We start from the raw sequence: 13,569 nt of genomic DNA, 5'->3' as shown, positions 1-13,569 counted from the left end.
AATGTGGATGAACTGCTCATCAAGCAAGCCTGCAGGCAGCATGATGTGTCATTGTCTGCCAGGTTGACTGATTGCAAAATGACAGTATTAACTTGACAGCTCTACTGGCTTATGATCAGCATGTCATGTTGATTCTAAGGTATGAGACTTAGAAGTAACCCTAACTGGGCTGAGATTATCAAAACTAGACATGATTGTCTTAATGGGATTTCCACGATCGTTCATTAAAGAAAAATATGGAATTTCAGTCTTTGATCACTATTTTTTATTTTCAGTGACCGTTTTCGTGCTAGCTGCCCATCTTCAGATCATATATTGCAGTTACAGAGTAACTTGTCAGTACTTGTCTGTACTGACAAGAAGTACGTGTCTGTACTGACAAGTTACTCTGTAACTGCAATATATGATCTGAAGATGGGCAGCTAGCCCGAAACCAGTCATTGAAAATAAAAAAAATAGCGATCAAAGACTGAAAGTCCATATTTTTATTTATGGGCTGAGGTTGCTGTGAGCATTGCTCTGCCAATAGTTAATATTGATCACTTGTCTTGGTAAACTCTTTGGATCATGGCAACCTAACATACTGTGGGTAGGATTGTTGGCGACCGGCTGCAACATAAGAGCTGTTTGGATGCTGGTATTCTGGGCCAGATGAAAAATTTTGGGATTAGTGGTCTGAAGAGAGAGAGTCGCAGATAACTACATCTGCACCTTGCTAAGTAATGTTAAAGAAACAAAAATGTGGGCCCTTAGAAACCCAACTGGTAGTACCACATTTTGTGAAGAGCAGTAAATTGCAGAACTTTAGAGCTGAATATAGGTTGGTGCAGTTGTAAGAGGAGTTTAACATAGAGTGGGGTATAGTAAGGTTCTCAGAAGTGTGATGGGGTTGGGGGTGGGCGGGAGCTAAGAAGAATTAAAATGTTTCTTTATAAAGGAACATATCGGGGATGAAACTTGGGTGTAGTTTTTATTGTAAACAAGTAATTGTAATTGTATTGTAATGAGGAGGTAGAAGACCTCTAAGATATGTTTTAGGAACAACAAATGATTACAGTTCCCTCTGAAAGATGATGATGAGGGATTTTCGTGCAAAAATAGGACAAAACAGAAGAACAGTTCTTCAGTGAGAATGTGGGGCATGTTGTCAGAAATGAGAGAGGTCATATATATTAGGAGAATTAAAGACATTTGGACAGAAGGAATCATATCCAGTGACTGGAAACAAGCATTGATCCACCCTCTCCATAAAAAAGGAGATAAAACAGACACCAACAACTACAGGGGCATATCCTTGTTACCAGTGACATACAAAATACTTTCTAAAGCACTTTTAAATAGAATAGAGGAACAAGCAGGACCTAATATAGGAGACTATCAAGCAGGATTTAGAAAAGGTAGATCATGTGCAGAACAGATTCTTAATTTAAAAACAATTTTGAGAGTGAGAGCTATACAAAATAAAAATACAGTAGTTACTTTCGTGGACTTCAAGAAGGCCTACGACTCAGTTGACAGACAAACACTATTCCAGATACTTTATGAATCAGGGATAGATGAAAACACCAGAAGACTTGTTGAACAAACGCTCACAGATACATCATCAAGAATTAAGTTTCAAGGCGAAATTTCTGAACCATTCAAAATCAAAACAGGAGTTTGACAAGGTGACGGACTGTCCCCAATTCTCTTTAACTTGGTTTTAGATAAAGTAGTAAAAACATGGGAAAACACATTAAAAAACAGAGGCACAAAGGGTATAAGCATGGGCCAAGGAAAGAACAAATTTGAAGTAAAATGTTTAGCCTTTGCGGATGATATGGCATTGATAACTGAAAACCGAACAGACGCAACAGTTATGCTTGATATGTTACACAAGATTGCTGAAAAGACTGGGCTAAAAATATCCTACGAAAAAACCAAGTATATAGAACACAAACATAATACAGAAAAGTTTATGGAAACAAAGTATGGAAAAATTAAAAGAGTTGATAGATTCAAATACCTGGGGGAGTGGATCCAAGCCAATGGACTGGATAACACAACAAATAAAGAAAGAATAAAAAAGTTGGAATTTGCATATAAATTAACACAAAACTACTACAATAAGAAATCAATATTCATACAAGCAAAGATTAAACATTATAATTCAGTTATTAGGACACAAGAAACATATGGATCAGAGTGCCTAACATTGAATAAGAAAGGCGAATTAAGAGAACTAGAAAAAAGAGAGAGAAAAATATTAAGAAAAATTCTAGGTCCTTAGAAAAACAAGGAAAATAGGTGGATTAAAAGGAGAAATGAAGACCTATACAAAAATACAGAAAAGATCACAGATACAATGAGGAAGAGACGGCAAAAATTTTATGGACATTTAAAAAGAATGGAAGAAACACGGATTACAAAGAAAATTTTTAATTACATTAGTAAGCTGAAAAACACTGTAGGATGGATAGAAGCAGTAAAGAGAGACGCCAACAAAATAGGTGTTACAGAAGAAATAATACATGACAGGAATAACTTTAGGCTACTTATAGAAAACGCAAACTATGAAGAAGATGCGCCAGAACCTCGACCCAAGAGAGTGTGGACAGATGAGCAGAGACGAGCAGTTGGCGAGAAAATGAAGAAGTACTGGGAAGAACGGAAGAAAAAGAAACACCATAAGTCTTAAGCTGTATGCGGTCCATAGCTGGCCAAATTCATAATTTAAAAAAAAAAAAAAAAAAAAAAAAATTTGGAGAATGTGCTGAGAAAACTGGTGTGTTTATCCATAACACATTCTTCCAAAGAAAACAAATAGAAAATCATGGTGGTTAGGCTCAGTTGAAACTAACAAAAAAAAAAAAAAAAGTATATTGTATCAAGCAGTAAAGAAATTATACAGGACATGATGATCGTGAAAGCACTTTGGAATTTTGAGTGATAGCAGGCTCAGAAGATACAGAGTAAAAATAGACAGAGACAATAGAAAGAAAGAAACTGAGTCAGGCAGGATGTCAGAAGCATGGTTTATGGTAGTTTATGTTAGAATAGAGAGGTATACCAGATTAACTTAGCAAGAATTGCAGCATCTGGAAAAACGAAGTATGTACAAATATAAATGAAAGGGACAATGCTATAACAGAGGTTGTTAAGCAAACAGCTACATTTGTTGTTGATACAAGGAAGCTAAAAGAAAAGAAAATCTCAAATTGAATAAGGCTTCTTTTAAAAAGATGAGTGTTTCAAATAATCAGTAATAGAAACATGGTAGCATTGGCTGAATTAAACCAAACTGTTGGAAATATCTTCAAGAAAATGAGAGGATATAATGAAAATTTGATTCGAGAAAAGATTGAAAACGGAAGTATATTAAGAAGACAAAACAGAAACTAGTGATTGCAATAACCAACAACACAGGGAATATGGTTTTTAAAGCCATTTGCACCACTGACATCAGCACAAAATTAACACAGAAGTTTCATGCTATTTGCACAGCCTCTATAAAGTGCAATATTAGGATGTGCTCTTCATTTTACTAATATAGTTATAAGACTTTTTAGCAGAGGCAACAGTTTACATGTGCACTGTAAGATATGACTACCTGAAAAGTCTTGTAGTAATTGCAGGTGAATTAATGTGTGACATTACTGACTGTTGGGATAGGAATACTTGTGACAGAAGAAGAATAGGTTGTGTGGGGCAGGTTTTTGTGTTGGAGGGGATGACATCAAACCCTGAGAATTCTTATGGGTGAGAAAACTGGAGTGAGTGAGGATTGGGGGGGGGGATTGTAGAAGACTAGAAGACACTTCACCCAATTTAGCTAGATGACTGAGAAAAGGATTCATGCTCAGTTTTGTTATGGGACACACCATCAGGTGGCTTGCGGAGTATGGATGTAGATGTAGATTAACATGTTTCAGGCAAGAGAAAGAACTCACTGTAGAGGAAAACTGGATGTATAATAAAACTTAATCCAATCTTTATCACCAGCATATCGTATTTTATAAGAGGCCAGGCTCTGAAAGCAGTAAGTGGCATAGCAACTGTCGTCTAAATATGGCATGTGGGCATGGACTACCAGTGAAATGTACAAACAGTTCTGAGTAAACTGGCTTAATATCTATTCATTCTAAATGGTTTCCCGAAATTTGACAATTATGGACAACATTACTCACAACTAACTTAGGTTTCACAGTTGTGCAGACAAAGCTGTTAAGTGGTTCAGTAATAAAACATTTTGGAAAATTGCAGGTGTATACTATCCTTAGTACTGCGAAGTGGTTGAATAATTTCAGTTTTTTCTCCTTTGTATTGGACTCCTAAGTTCCAACTTTGTTTGTTCATTGAGAGCGATCCAGATTTGGATTCTCATTTTTTGAAAACTACAGGTCCAACAATAGATAGATAAAAGGTAATATATTCTTTTAAAAGTAAGTTTCCTTTCCATTGTTTCTAATACTCTGCTTCATTTTTAGATTAATTTTCCTGTGGTTAGTTAGCTTTTTTTTTTTTTTAAATCTGTGAAATATTTAAAATTGCCAGTGTCTGTATCCAGATATTTCTGCACTTGTGTGTGATGTTTTAGTCTTCTGTCACTGTTTTCACACAGAATTAGCAAAAGTGGGATCTAATGTAGTCTGTGTAACACTGGTTTGCAAACAGTCCATGATCTTCCGTCACATATATTCATTGTCTACATACAGGTACATATTACTTAAAATGTTCATTGTTCATTTTGACGTACAAATGTTTGCTGATTCGTATTTTCAAAATATTTTTGATTGGATATTATCATTAGAGCTGTAAATGCTCTGCAGTAGGCTGTTCCAACCGCTAGGCACCCAAATGCCATGGGCGGGTAACCTATACAAGTTGCTTATGCCCATGAGAGAGCCGATGGGCACTCCCTAGCACCCATACCACATGAGGCAGCATTGGAAGAGCCTATTCTACAGTATGCTTGACAGACAACCTTAACACAGTTGCTTGTTTGCACCTGTCATGGAATGTGACCTTTTAAAAGTTCTGAGACATCAGCAGTAAATTAGGTTTACTTTTAAAGGTTTCTTTTAAAAATAATAAACTCATCAGAAGGGAAACAGGGGACTAAGTCTGCAACTCAACAAATCCATGCCAACACATTGATTTTAAAAGAAGTTTCTTCTGGAGAACAAACTACGGTGGCAGTGATAAATCATCCTGGTAAGAAGACACACTCTGTATGTTACTTCTCTACTAAATGTATGCCATCAAACTTGATTTAAAGTTGAGAAAATATACAGCAGTCAGTCGCTAATAATCTGTTTATTGCAGATCTAGATTTCAACAACTCTATGACTATCACGCTGATGATAGTCTCACAATGCTTGAAATCTAGATATGCAATAAACAGATAATTAGTGACTGATTGCTCTACATTTTCTCAACTTTAAGTAAACACAGTCACTGAGCACACATGTTCCATATTGATTCAAATGTGGTAAAACTGATTTAAGATACCTCTAGATTTGCACTGAAGATTTTATCAGGTAATCTCTATAAAACTTCTCTGTCAGATTGCATGATAATTCAGGAATAGCTTTGCGGAAATCTTCAGGTGGCTCCTAATTAGATGAGATTATGGATTGAGATGTTGAGACAGATGCTGTAATACATTTTTCTTTTCTCCTCATCCTCCTCCTCCTCCTCCTCCTCCTCTCCCCACTACTGTTATATGGGAGCTGTGGAGAGCCAGTGAGTTTATTGGACATACCGGGTGATCAAAAAGTCAGTATAGATTTGAAAACTTAATAAACCACGGAATAATGTAGATAGAGGGGTAAAAATTGACACACATGCTTAGAATGATATGGGGTTTTATTAGAACAAAAAAAAACCACCACCCCATATTGCTAGGCGCGTGAAAGATCTCTTGTGCGCATCGTTTGGTGATGATCGTGTGCTCAGCCGCCACTTTCGTCATGCTTGGCCTCCCAGGTCCCCGGACCTCAGTCCGTGCGATTATTGACTTTGGGGTTACCTGAAGTCGCAAGTGTATCGTTGTCAACCGACATCTCTAGGGATGCTGAAAGACAACATCTGACGCCAATGCCTCACCTAACTCCGGACATGCTTCACAGTGCTGTTCACAACATTATTCCTCGACTACAGCTATTGTTGAGGAATGATGGTGGACATATTGAGCATTTCCTGTAAAGAACATCTTTGCTTTGTCTTACTTTGTTATGCTAATTATTGCTATTCTGATCAGATGAAGCGCCATCTGTCGGACATTTTTTGAACGTTTGTAATTTTTTTTGGTTCTAATAAAACTCCATGTCATTCCAAGCATGTGTCTCAATTTGTACCTCTCTATCTTCATTATTCCGTGATTTATTCAGTTTTCAAATTTATACTGACTTTTTGATCACCCGGTATATCACTCTGCCACTGCTGGGCTCTTATCTTACCTTACATCATGTCATCAGTACTTCATACACTGAATCCCACATCTTGCAGAGACAAAAATCTGTCTTCCTTCTGATTTAAATTCTATGACATCTTTGAACTCTGTCAGGTGGAAAATGGAGACATGAAGGCACGAAACAGTGTGTGCAAGTTTTCTATACACACTGAGTTCAACTTAGATCTAGTTGTGCTGTCAATGAACAAATATTTGGCCTATTAGACTGGTTTATTTATTTATTTTATTTATTTATATACTTGTTCCATAGATCTGTACATGTGAGCAAGTCACTCAGATGTGGAACGTGTCAATATACATAATAAAATACACAGAATAAAGACATTGTTATAGTATTAATAACAGTGCACAAAACTCATACTTATTAGCTTAAAAACTAGTCAACATAAATGTGAAGATAGCAGTTTCATATTTAGGGCATTATTGCATTTATCTTAACCTTGAACAGTAATCAAAACTTCCCACTTTGGGTTTAAAAGTGACCCAAAAATGGAAATGAGGAAAACAGGAATTTTTACATTAGGGCATTATTACATTAGTTTAACAGTAAACAGTGTCAAAAAATTTAAAAACATCTTTCCAATCTGGGTTTTACTTATTTCTCTGAAAGAATTCCTCTAGTGAATAAAGTGAGGTCTCAAGTAAATAATTTTTCAGGCTACGTTTAAATACTGATGTACTACTCCTTATACTTTTGATGCTGTTGGGTAGGGAATTGAAAATTTTCGTTCCAGCGTACTTTACCCCTTTCTGAATAAGTGTCAAGTTCTTTAATTCACAGTGGAAATCCTCTTTTCTTCTGGTGTTATGTTCATGATGTAGGCAATTCGTTTCATACAGAGTGGGGTTATTTATTATGAAGCACATCAGTGAATGTATGTATTGAGATGTTGCTGTCAGTATTTCAAGTCGTTTAAAAAGATTTCAACATGAGGTTCGTGGGGGTACACCACAAATGATTCTTATTGCTCTTTTTTGTGCTGTGAGGATTTTCTTTGCGGCAGGTGTATTGCCCCAGAAGATGATGCCATAACACATGACTGAATGAAAATAGCCAAAGTAAGCTGACTTTGAGATGGTAATGTCATTGAAGCGTGACAAAATTCGTAAAGCAAATGTTGCTGACGTCAGCCGTTTTAGTGTTTGTAGAACGTGATGTTCCCAGTTCAGCCTACTGTCCACGTATACGCCTAGGAATTTTGATAAGTACACTTGCTTTATCATCTGATCATTCTGTGTGATAACTATTTCTTTTGGGTTTTTGTGGGTTGTCTGGAACTGGATAAAATTGTTTTTTTTTTCAGCTTTATTGAAAGTGAGTTAATACTAAACCAACCCAGAACTTCTTTAAGGATATCATTGACCTCGGATTCTAAGTCAGTAGTTGACACATTATCCACCACAATGCTCGTATCATTAGCGAACATTGTAAATTTACACTGCTTATTGATGGATAAAGGCAGGTCATTAACATATATGAGGAACAGCAAGGGCCCAAGCACTGATCCCTGTGGCACTCCATGCTGCACAATTCCCCAATCAGAGTCCACTATATATTGTGATACACTATCTGAAACATCTAGAATAATCTTCTGCTTCCTATTTTCGAGGTACGATTTTAACCAGATCCCTACAGGTCCTGTAATTCCATAATGACAGGCCTTCTTGAAGAGTATCTGGTGATATACACAGTCGAACGCCTTTGATAGGTCGCATAAGACACCAATTGGCAGCCTCTTGCTGTTTATAGACTCTAGAACATCATTTGTGAATGAGAAAATTGCATTGTCTATTGAAACTCCCTTTTGAAAACCAAACTGCTGACTGTTAATGATGTTCAGGTCACCAAGGTGTGCCACAATCCTGTTGTACAGAGCTTTTTCTAGGACTTTTGAAAATGTTGTTAATAGAGAGATAGGGCGATAGTTTGACACATTTGTAGCATCTCCTGCTTTGTACAGGAGCCTGACAACAGAGTATTTCATTCTGTCTGGAAACACTCCTTGTTGCATGGATGTGTTGCAGATTTGAGACAAAACTTCGGCCACTTCACTACAGCAAGCCTTCAACAGCTTGCTTGAAATATCGTCGATACCAGCAGAATGTTTATTTTTCAAAGACTGTATGATTTTTTTTGATTTCATTGACAGTAATGGGAAGCACACTTATTTGACTGAAAGGTTCTGGAAAATTATTTTTCATTATACAGGCAGCTTTATCTACAGAACCATGGCAACCTATCTGTGTTGGGACAGTTAAAAAATGTTGGTTGAAGATTTCAGCAATTTCCTCACTATTAGTTATCTCTGAGTTGTCAACAGTTAAAACAATATTTTTGTCTTTGGTGTAGTTTACAGTCCCTGTTTCTCTCTTTATCACATTCCAGATTGTTTTAATTTTATTTTCAGAATTAGTAATTTCAGATGCTATACACATACTCTTAGAGTTTTTAATTACTTTGGCAAGAATTTTACAGTAGAGTTTATAATGTTTTAGCTGAGCAGGGTTGTTAGAAGTCTTTGATGCTATGTAGAGTTGTCTTTTTCTCTGACAGGAAGCTATGATGCCCTTAGTGAGCCATGGTTTTTTTGCAGACCTAGCAGGTTGGACTCTGTATGACTTTTTTGGAAATACACTTTCAAAGGTACCTGCTATCTCATTTGTGAATAAATTGTATTTTGAATTAGCAGTTTCTGCTAGATAAACAGGTGTCCAGTCAGTATGCTGAAGACATGATCTGAACGTTTGAATAGCTTCCTCACTTATTTTCCTTACTGTTTTCCATCTAAGTGAGGTGTCACTCAGAGGAATTCCCAAGCTGTTGAAAGTAACTCGTTGTCCGTCATGGTCAGACAGACAATTTATAACCATTTCAATATTAATATGGTTAACTTTACTCTGATCAACAAAAACGGTATCAATGAGAGTACTGGAAGAGGTTGTGGTTCTGGTGGGTGAGCTAACCACGGGAACAAGGTTGTGCGTGCACATGAGATTTTCAAACTCCACCTTGCAGGGAGAATTAACCAAGAAATCTATGTTAAAATCCCCAACAACTACCATGCCCCTATTTTTCTACTTAAGTACAACAAAAGAGTATCTAATTGTTTAACAAACACTTTAAAATTACCAGATGGTGCCCTGTAAACTGCCACAACTGTTAATCTGGAGACAGTGTCTGGCACCTCTATAGCACATACTTCAAAATGTAGCTCAAAGCAGAATCTTTGTACATCTATTGCCTTGGTAAACAATATGTTGGAATGAAGTGAATTTGGATATGCTAAGAACTACTCTAAACTTTCACCCTTATATGGCCACTTGATAAATATGTCATCCATATAATTATAGAATTATGCTAGTTTCTGAATGACTTACTCCAAGACCTTCACCTCCAAACCCTACAGCCATAATAGCATTATCACATTTGATATAGGGCATTCCATTGTATCATCATGTTTCTGTTTGTTATATTTGCTATTAGAGCGTTAACCAAAGTGAGCACGAATTCAAATAATCTTGACAATGTCGTGAATTTCTCTCTGATAAGCTTCATGGGCTCATCCAGTGGTACATAAGTACCTCATCATATTCACCATTAGTTCGTTTTCACCAAGACGATGATCTTGACTGTATCACACAAAAATCCAGAATTTAGTATGTGCTGTTATAATAAACGGGCTGGCATTTTATCAGGTTGTAGCTATTTGAAGTGAAGTGTCAGCATTTGAAAGTTGCTTACAATGTGGACAAGTAGTATGTACCCTTTATACTTATTTCTGTCTATCCAAACAATCACCAGAAGGAGTTGGAGGTTTCTTTCTTTTAAGTTAGCTCTGTAGGTCTTCTGGTCTCTGTAAGGCACATCATTGAGCATTTCTTAGACTTTCTGTTTCTATTCTCAGAGCAGGAGGGTCACGGCTCTGCTTTTATCAGGTAGCCAAATTATTCTTGCTGAGTGAACTTCTGGCTCTGGGATGACCACTGTTCCTCTTCGTCAGATGTTTTTCTTCAGTGTTGAGAAGGGGTTTAGTGTATGATGCTAATGGTGTTTGTGGTTGGTATGGAAGTTGGAGAGAAAGTGGAGTTACCATTGGCCTAAAGTATTATGGCATGTCAGTTGTTCTCTCATCTTGGCCACTCTGCTGGTTGTTTATATTTTTCGCTGGGATGATCATATTTTGAGGTTTGTTTACCTGTAGTTTTTGTCATGAACTACCAGATACCTGTGATGACCAATCCGTTTAAGTTGTGAAGTAACAAATCCGTAGTGAATCGCCAGACCTTCTCTTGGCATTGTGTCCATCAGCTAAGTACTTGCCAGGTTTGCTCTCAGGTAAGTGCAAGGCTTTGTCATTTTACACTGTGAGTGCCTGTTGATGGCTTTATGTGTAGAATGGTTTGATAAACAACAATATGATAGGATCATTACAGAAGGTCCCCAAACACTATAAGAAGTGAGGGAAATCGTCTGGCAGACCATAAATCTGCTATAGGCTATGCATGATAAGTAAATCTGGCATGGTGAACTATTTAAATCTTTTAATTCTAAGGAAGTTCTTATAGCACTTTGGGCTTAGTGTGTTATACTAGGGAACAAACTTCTATTTTTCTGTAGTATGCAAATCAAAATGATGAAGTTTGAGGCTGAGACCAAAAAAACCTTGTGATACTGAACTTACCATAGATCAGTGCAATTGCTAGATTACTTAAGAAAGTCTTTTGAATAAGTCTTGTCTTACCCTTCAGCTAACAGTCTCCTTAAGTGAAATGCGTAAAAAGTAAGGATAATACACATCACTTTTAAATCCCTGTCACTTTACAATGGTATTTGTAAGAAAAATATGTTCGAACTGTAAGTGTAATTACATGCATAAAGAAAAGTACCAATAAAATGAAACTACAGTAAGATAAATGTAAAAAAAAAAAGGAAAAATATGCAATTTGTGAGTCAGCAGTAGATATACACACAAACAAAGGTGGAAAATTGTAACATCCAGATTGTAATGATTGAATATAGGTTATGGACACTGATATGCACTTATGTTTTGTTGATTTTACGTTCTTACATTAATTTCTACATTTTTTGGTCTTCAGTAGCACATTTTCTTTCCAGAAATTTGGTGTTTACTGAACAAATCTGCGTTTTTATTTTGTGATATCACTTAAAAATTGCTGAAAAAGTGTACTGACATTATATCACAATATTTTGTAAATGAATATTACATTAAGAATCCACATTCTTCTCTATGTTATGAACAGGAACTCAGAGCAGCTGGAGTACAGAGCCAAGTTGGTCAACACCACAACCGACCACCTTAACTCCTCGTCAGTTGGCAATTCGCATCGCAAATCGCAATATGTATCAACGTCGTAAGCACATCTGGCAATCCCGCCGGCCTGTCAACTGCCCTAACTGCCACAAGGTCATTTCAATGGCATACAATCTCAAATCACATATGATCACTTGTCTTCGAAAAACTTCTAATCTTAGCTCAAAAACTGAGGTTGCAACTCATGACAGGGGTTGGACAACAATATAAGTCACATTTAAATGTGTGTTAACGTACTTAACGGTCTTTAAAATTTTTGCCAATATTGATCGCCAGTCCATAGTTGAAAATGATGATTTGGGTGGAAGAATGATGCACCTCTAAAATTGTTATTTTAGTTTAGAAAGTAATGATATATAATAAAATTTTGCTGAACATTAGGAAAGTATTCCCTATTGAATACTGTTGTCAGTTCTGCCAGGCACCAATGGAAAATTCAGTTATACAGTATATAAAAATCAGATCCTGGCAATGTCATATTTAATGACAAATTTCATTATGCTGTAAAATTTACTTACAAAGTATTGAACTGATGTACTGTTTATTGTTTTGGCATTAGTCGTTATTCTATGTCTTGTGTCTTCCTCCCCAAGATATTAACGTGAAAAAAGTGTGCAAATTAATATGTATATTCAAGAGTAACTCTTTTTCAGAAACAATGTGTAATATATGTGAAGAAAGCTGCAACACTGCAGCAGCTACAAGTGTGAAAGTGTTACAGTGGTAAAGAAAATTAAATGTGTTATGATCTCATTGTGGCAAGGTTTCTTCAATGATTTCCAGCTGAGTGTGTTCATCAAAAAGGCTTTATGTTCCAATGAGTGTCACTCTCAGCATTTTTGGGTGAAGTGTCAAAATTGCGTATTGGTAGTCTTCATGTAGGAGATGGAGCATGGCATGCCAGCTCGTCCCCTCCCCACAGTGTGGCTTGAATCAGGGTCTTGGAGTAGTCAGTCAGCCTCCACCACATTTGCATTCACACTGTACTATAATCAGAAATGGGTCCAAGCATAGTTGGTAGCCACCATCTGTGTTTATGAGACCATCATTACACATAATTTTGATGGTCTACTGTATTTCACTGTCGCAAAATCAAGTGGCCCTGCACACCATTCTCATCTGTTCAAAATCAAATATAAGGCACTCTTCCTAGGTGCGCTCTGTGACCAAAGATTTGCCTTTCTGCCCCAAGTGAATGCACCTGATATGCTTGAAGCAGGTATGCAGAATGCAGTGTTGTACCTGCCCAATATACTGCAACCCGCATTCTCATTGACTGCTGTAGATGCTGGGTGTGCACAGTCCCACTAGATCCAAATCAACTAGATCTTTAATCTTCTTCAGTGATCAGAAGATTTTTTTTTAACAGCAAATTTCTTTAGGATCCTTGTAATCCTGACTGCTGGTATTCCCACATATAGCAGGAAGGCCACTCACTCTCCCTCTTCCTTTTTTATTTCGCATTGTCTTCATAATTTGTGTATCATGTAGCCATTACCCTGGATGACTTCTCTCAGATGTTGCAAATTGTTAGGCAGGCATTCGTGGTTACTTATGGTCAGAAACATGTGAACAAGTGTTTTCAGAACTATTCTGCATTGGGTTGGATGGTACTTAACTGAATTGACAACTGTGTTTGCATTGCTTTCTAGGGTTATATAATAATTTCTTCCCCTTTTTCAAAGCTGAAGAAACATGAGAGATTTTTAATGATCTCATTTTAATTTATAGTTCAATATGCAAAATAACGGAAGGGCAACCACTTATCCATAGATGACTGAT

The 13,569-nt window shown here is 36.8% G+C and overlaps 1 protein-coding gene across 1 annotated transcript in view; it reads left to right on the top strand.

The window, feature by feature from the left end:
- The window catches only part of LOC126418681 (protein bric-a-brac 1-like), a 119,696-nt gene extending 107,863 nt beyond the window's left edge, over nt 1–11,833 (top strand). Inside the window, exon 6 of the mRNA XM_050085573.1 lies at nt 11,717–11,833. The gene's annotated coding sequence lies outside the window, so the exon portion shown is untranslated. The remainder of the gene's footprint in view (nt 1–11,716) is intronic.
- Nucleotides 11,834–13,569: the final 1,736 nt, after the last annotated feature.

This window comes from Schistocerca serialis, chromosome 9 (assembly GCF_023864345.2).
Source record: "Schistocerca serialis cubense isolate TAMUIC-IGC-003099 chromosome 9, iqSchSeri2.2, whole genome shotgun sequence".
NCBI classification, from domain to species: domain Eukaryota; kingdom Metazoa; phylum Arthropoda; class Insecta; order Orthoptera; family Acrididae; genus Schistocerca; species Schistocerca serialis.
Note: the sequence above shows the minus strand (reverse complement) of the source record. Positions and strands in the feature narration are given on the sequence as shown.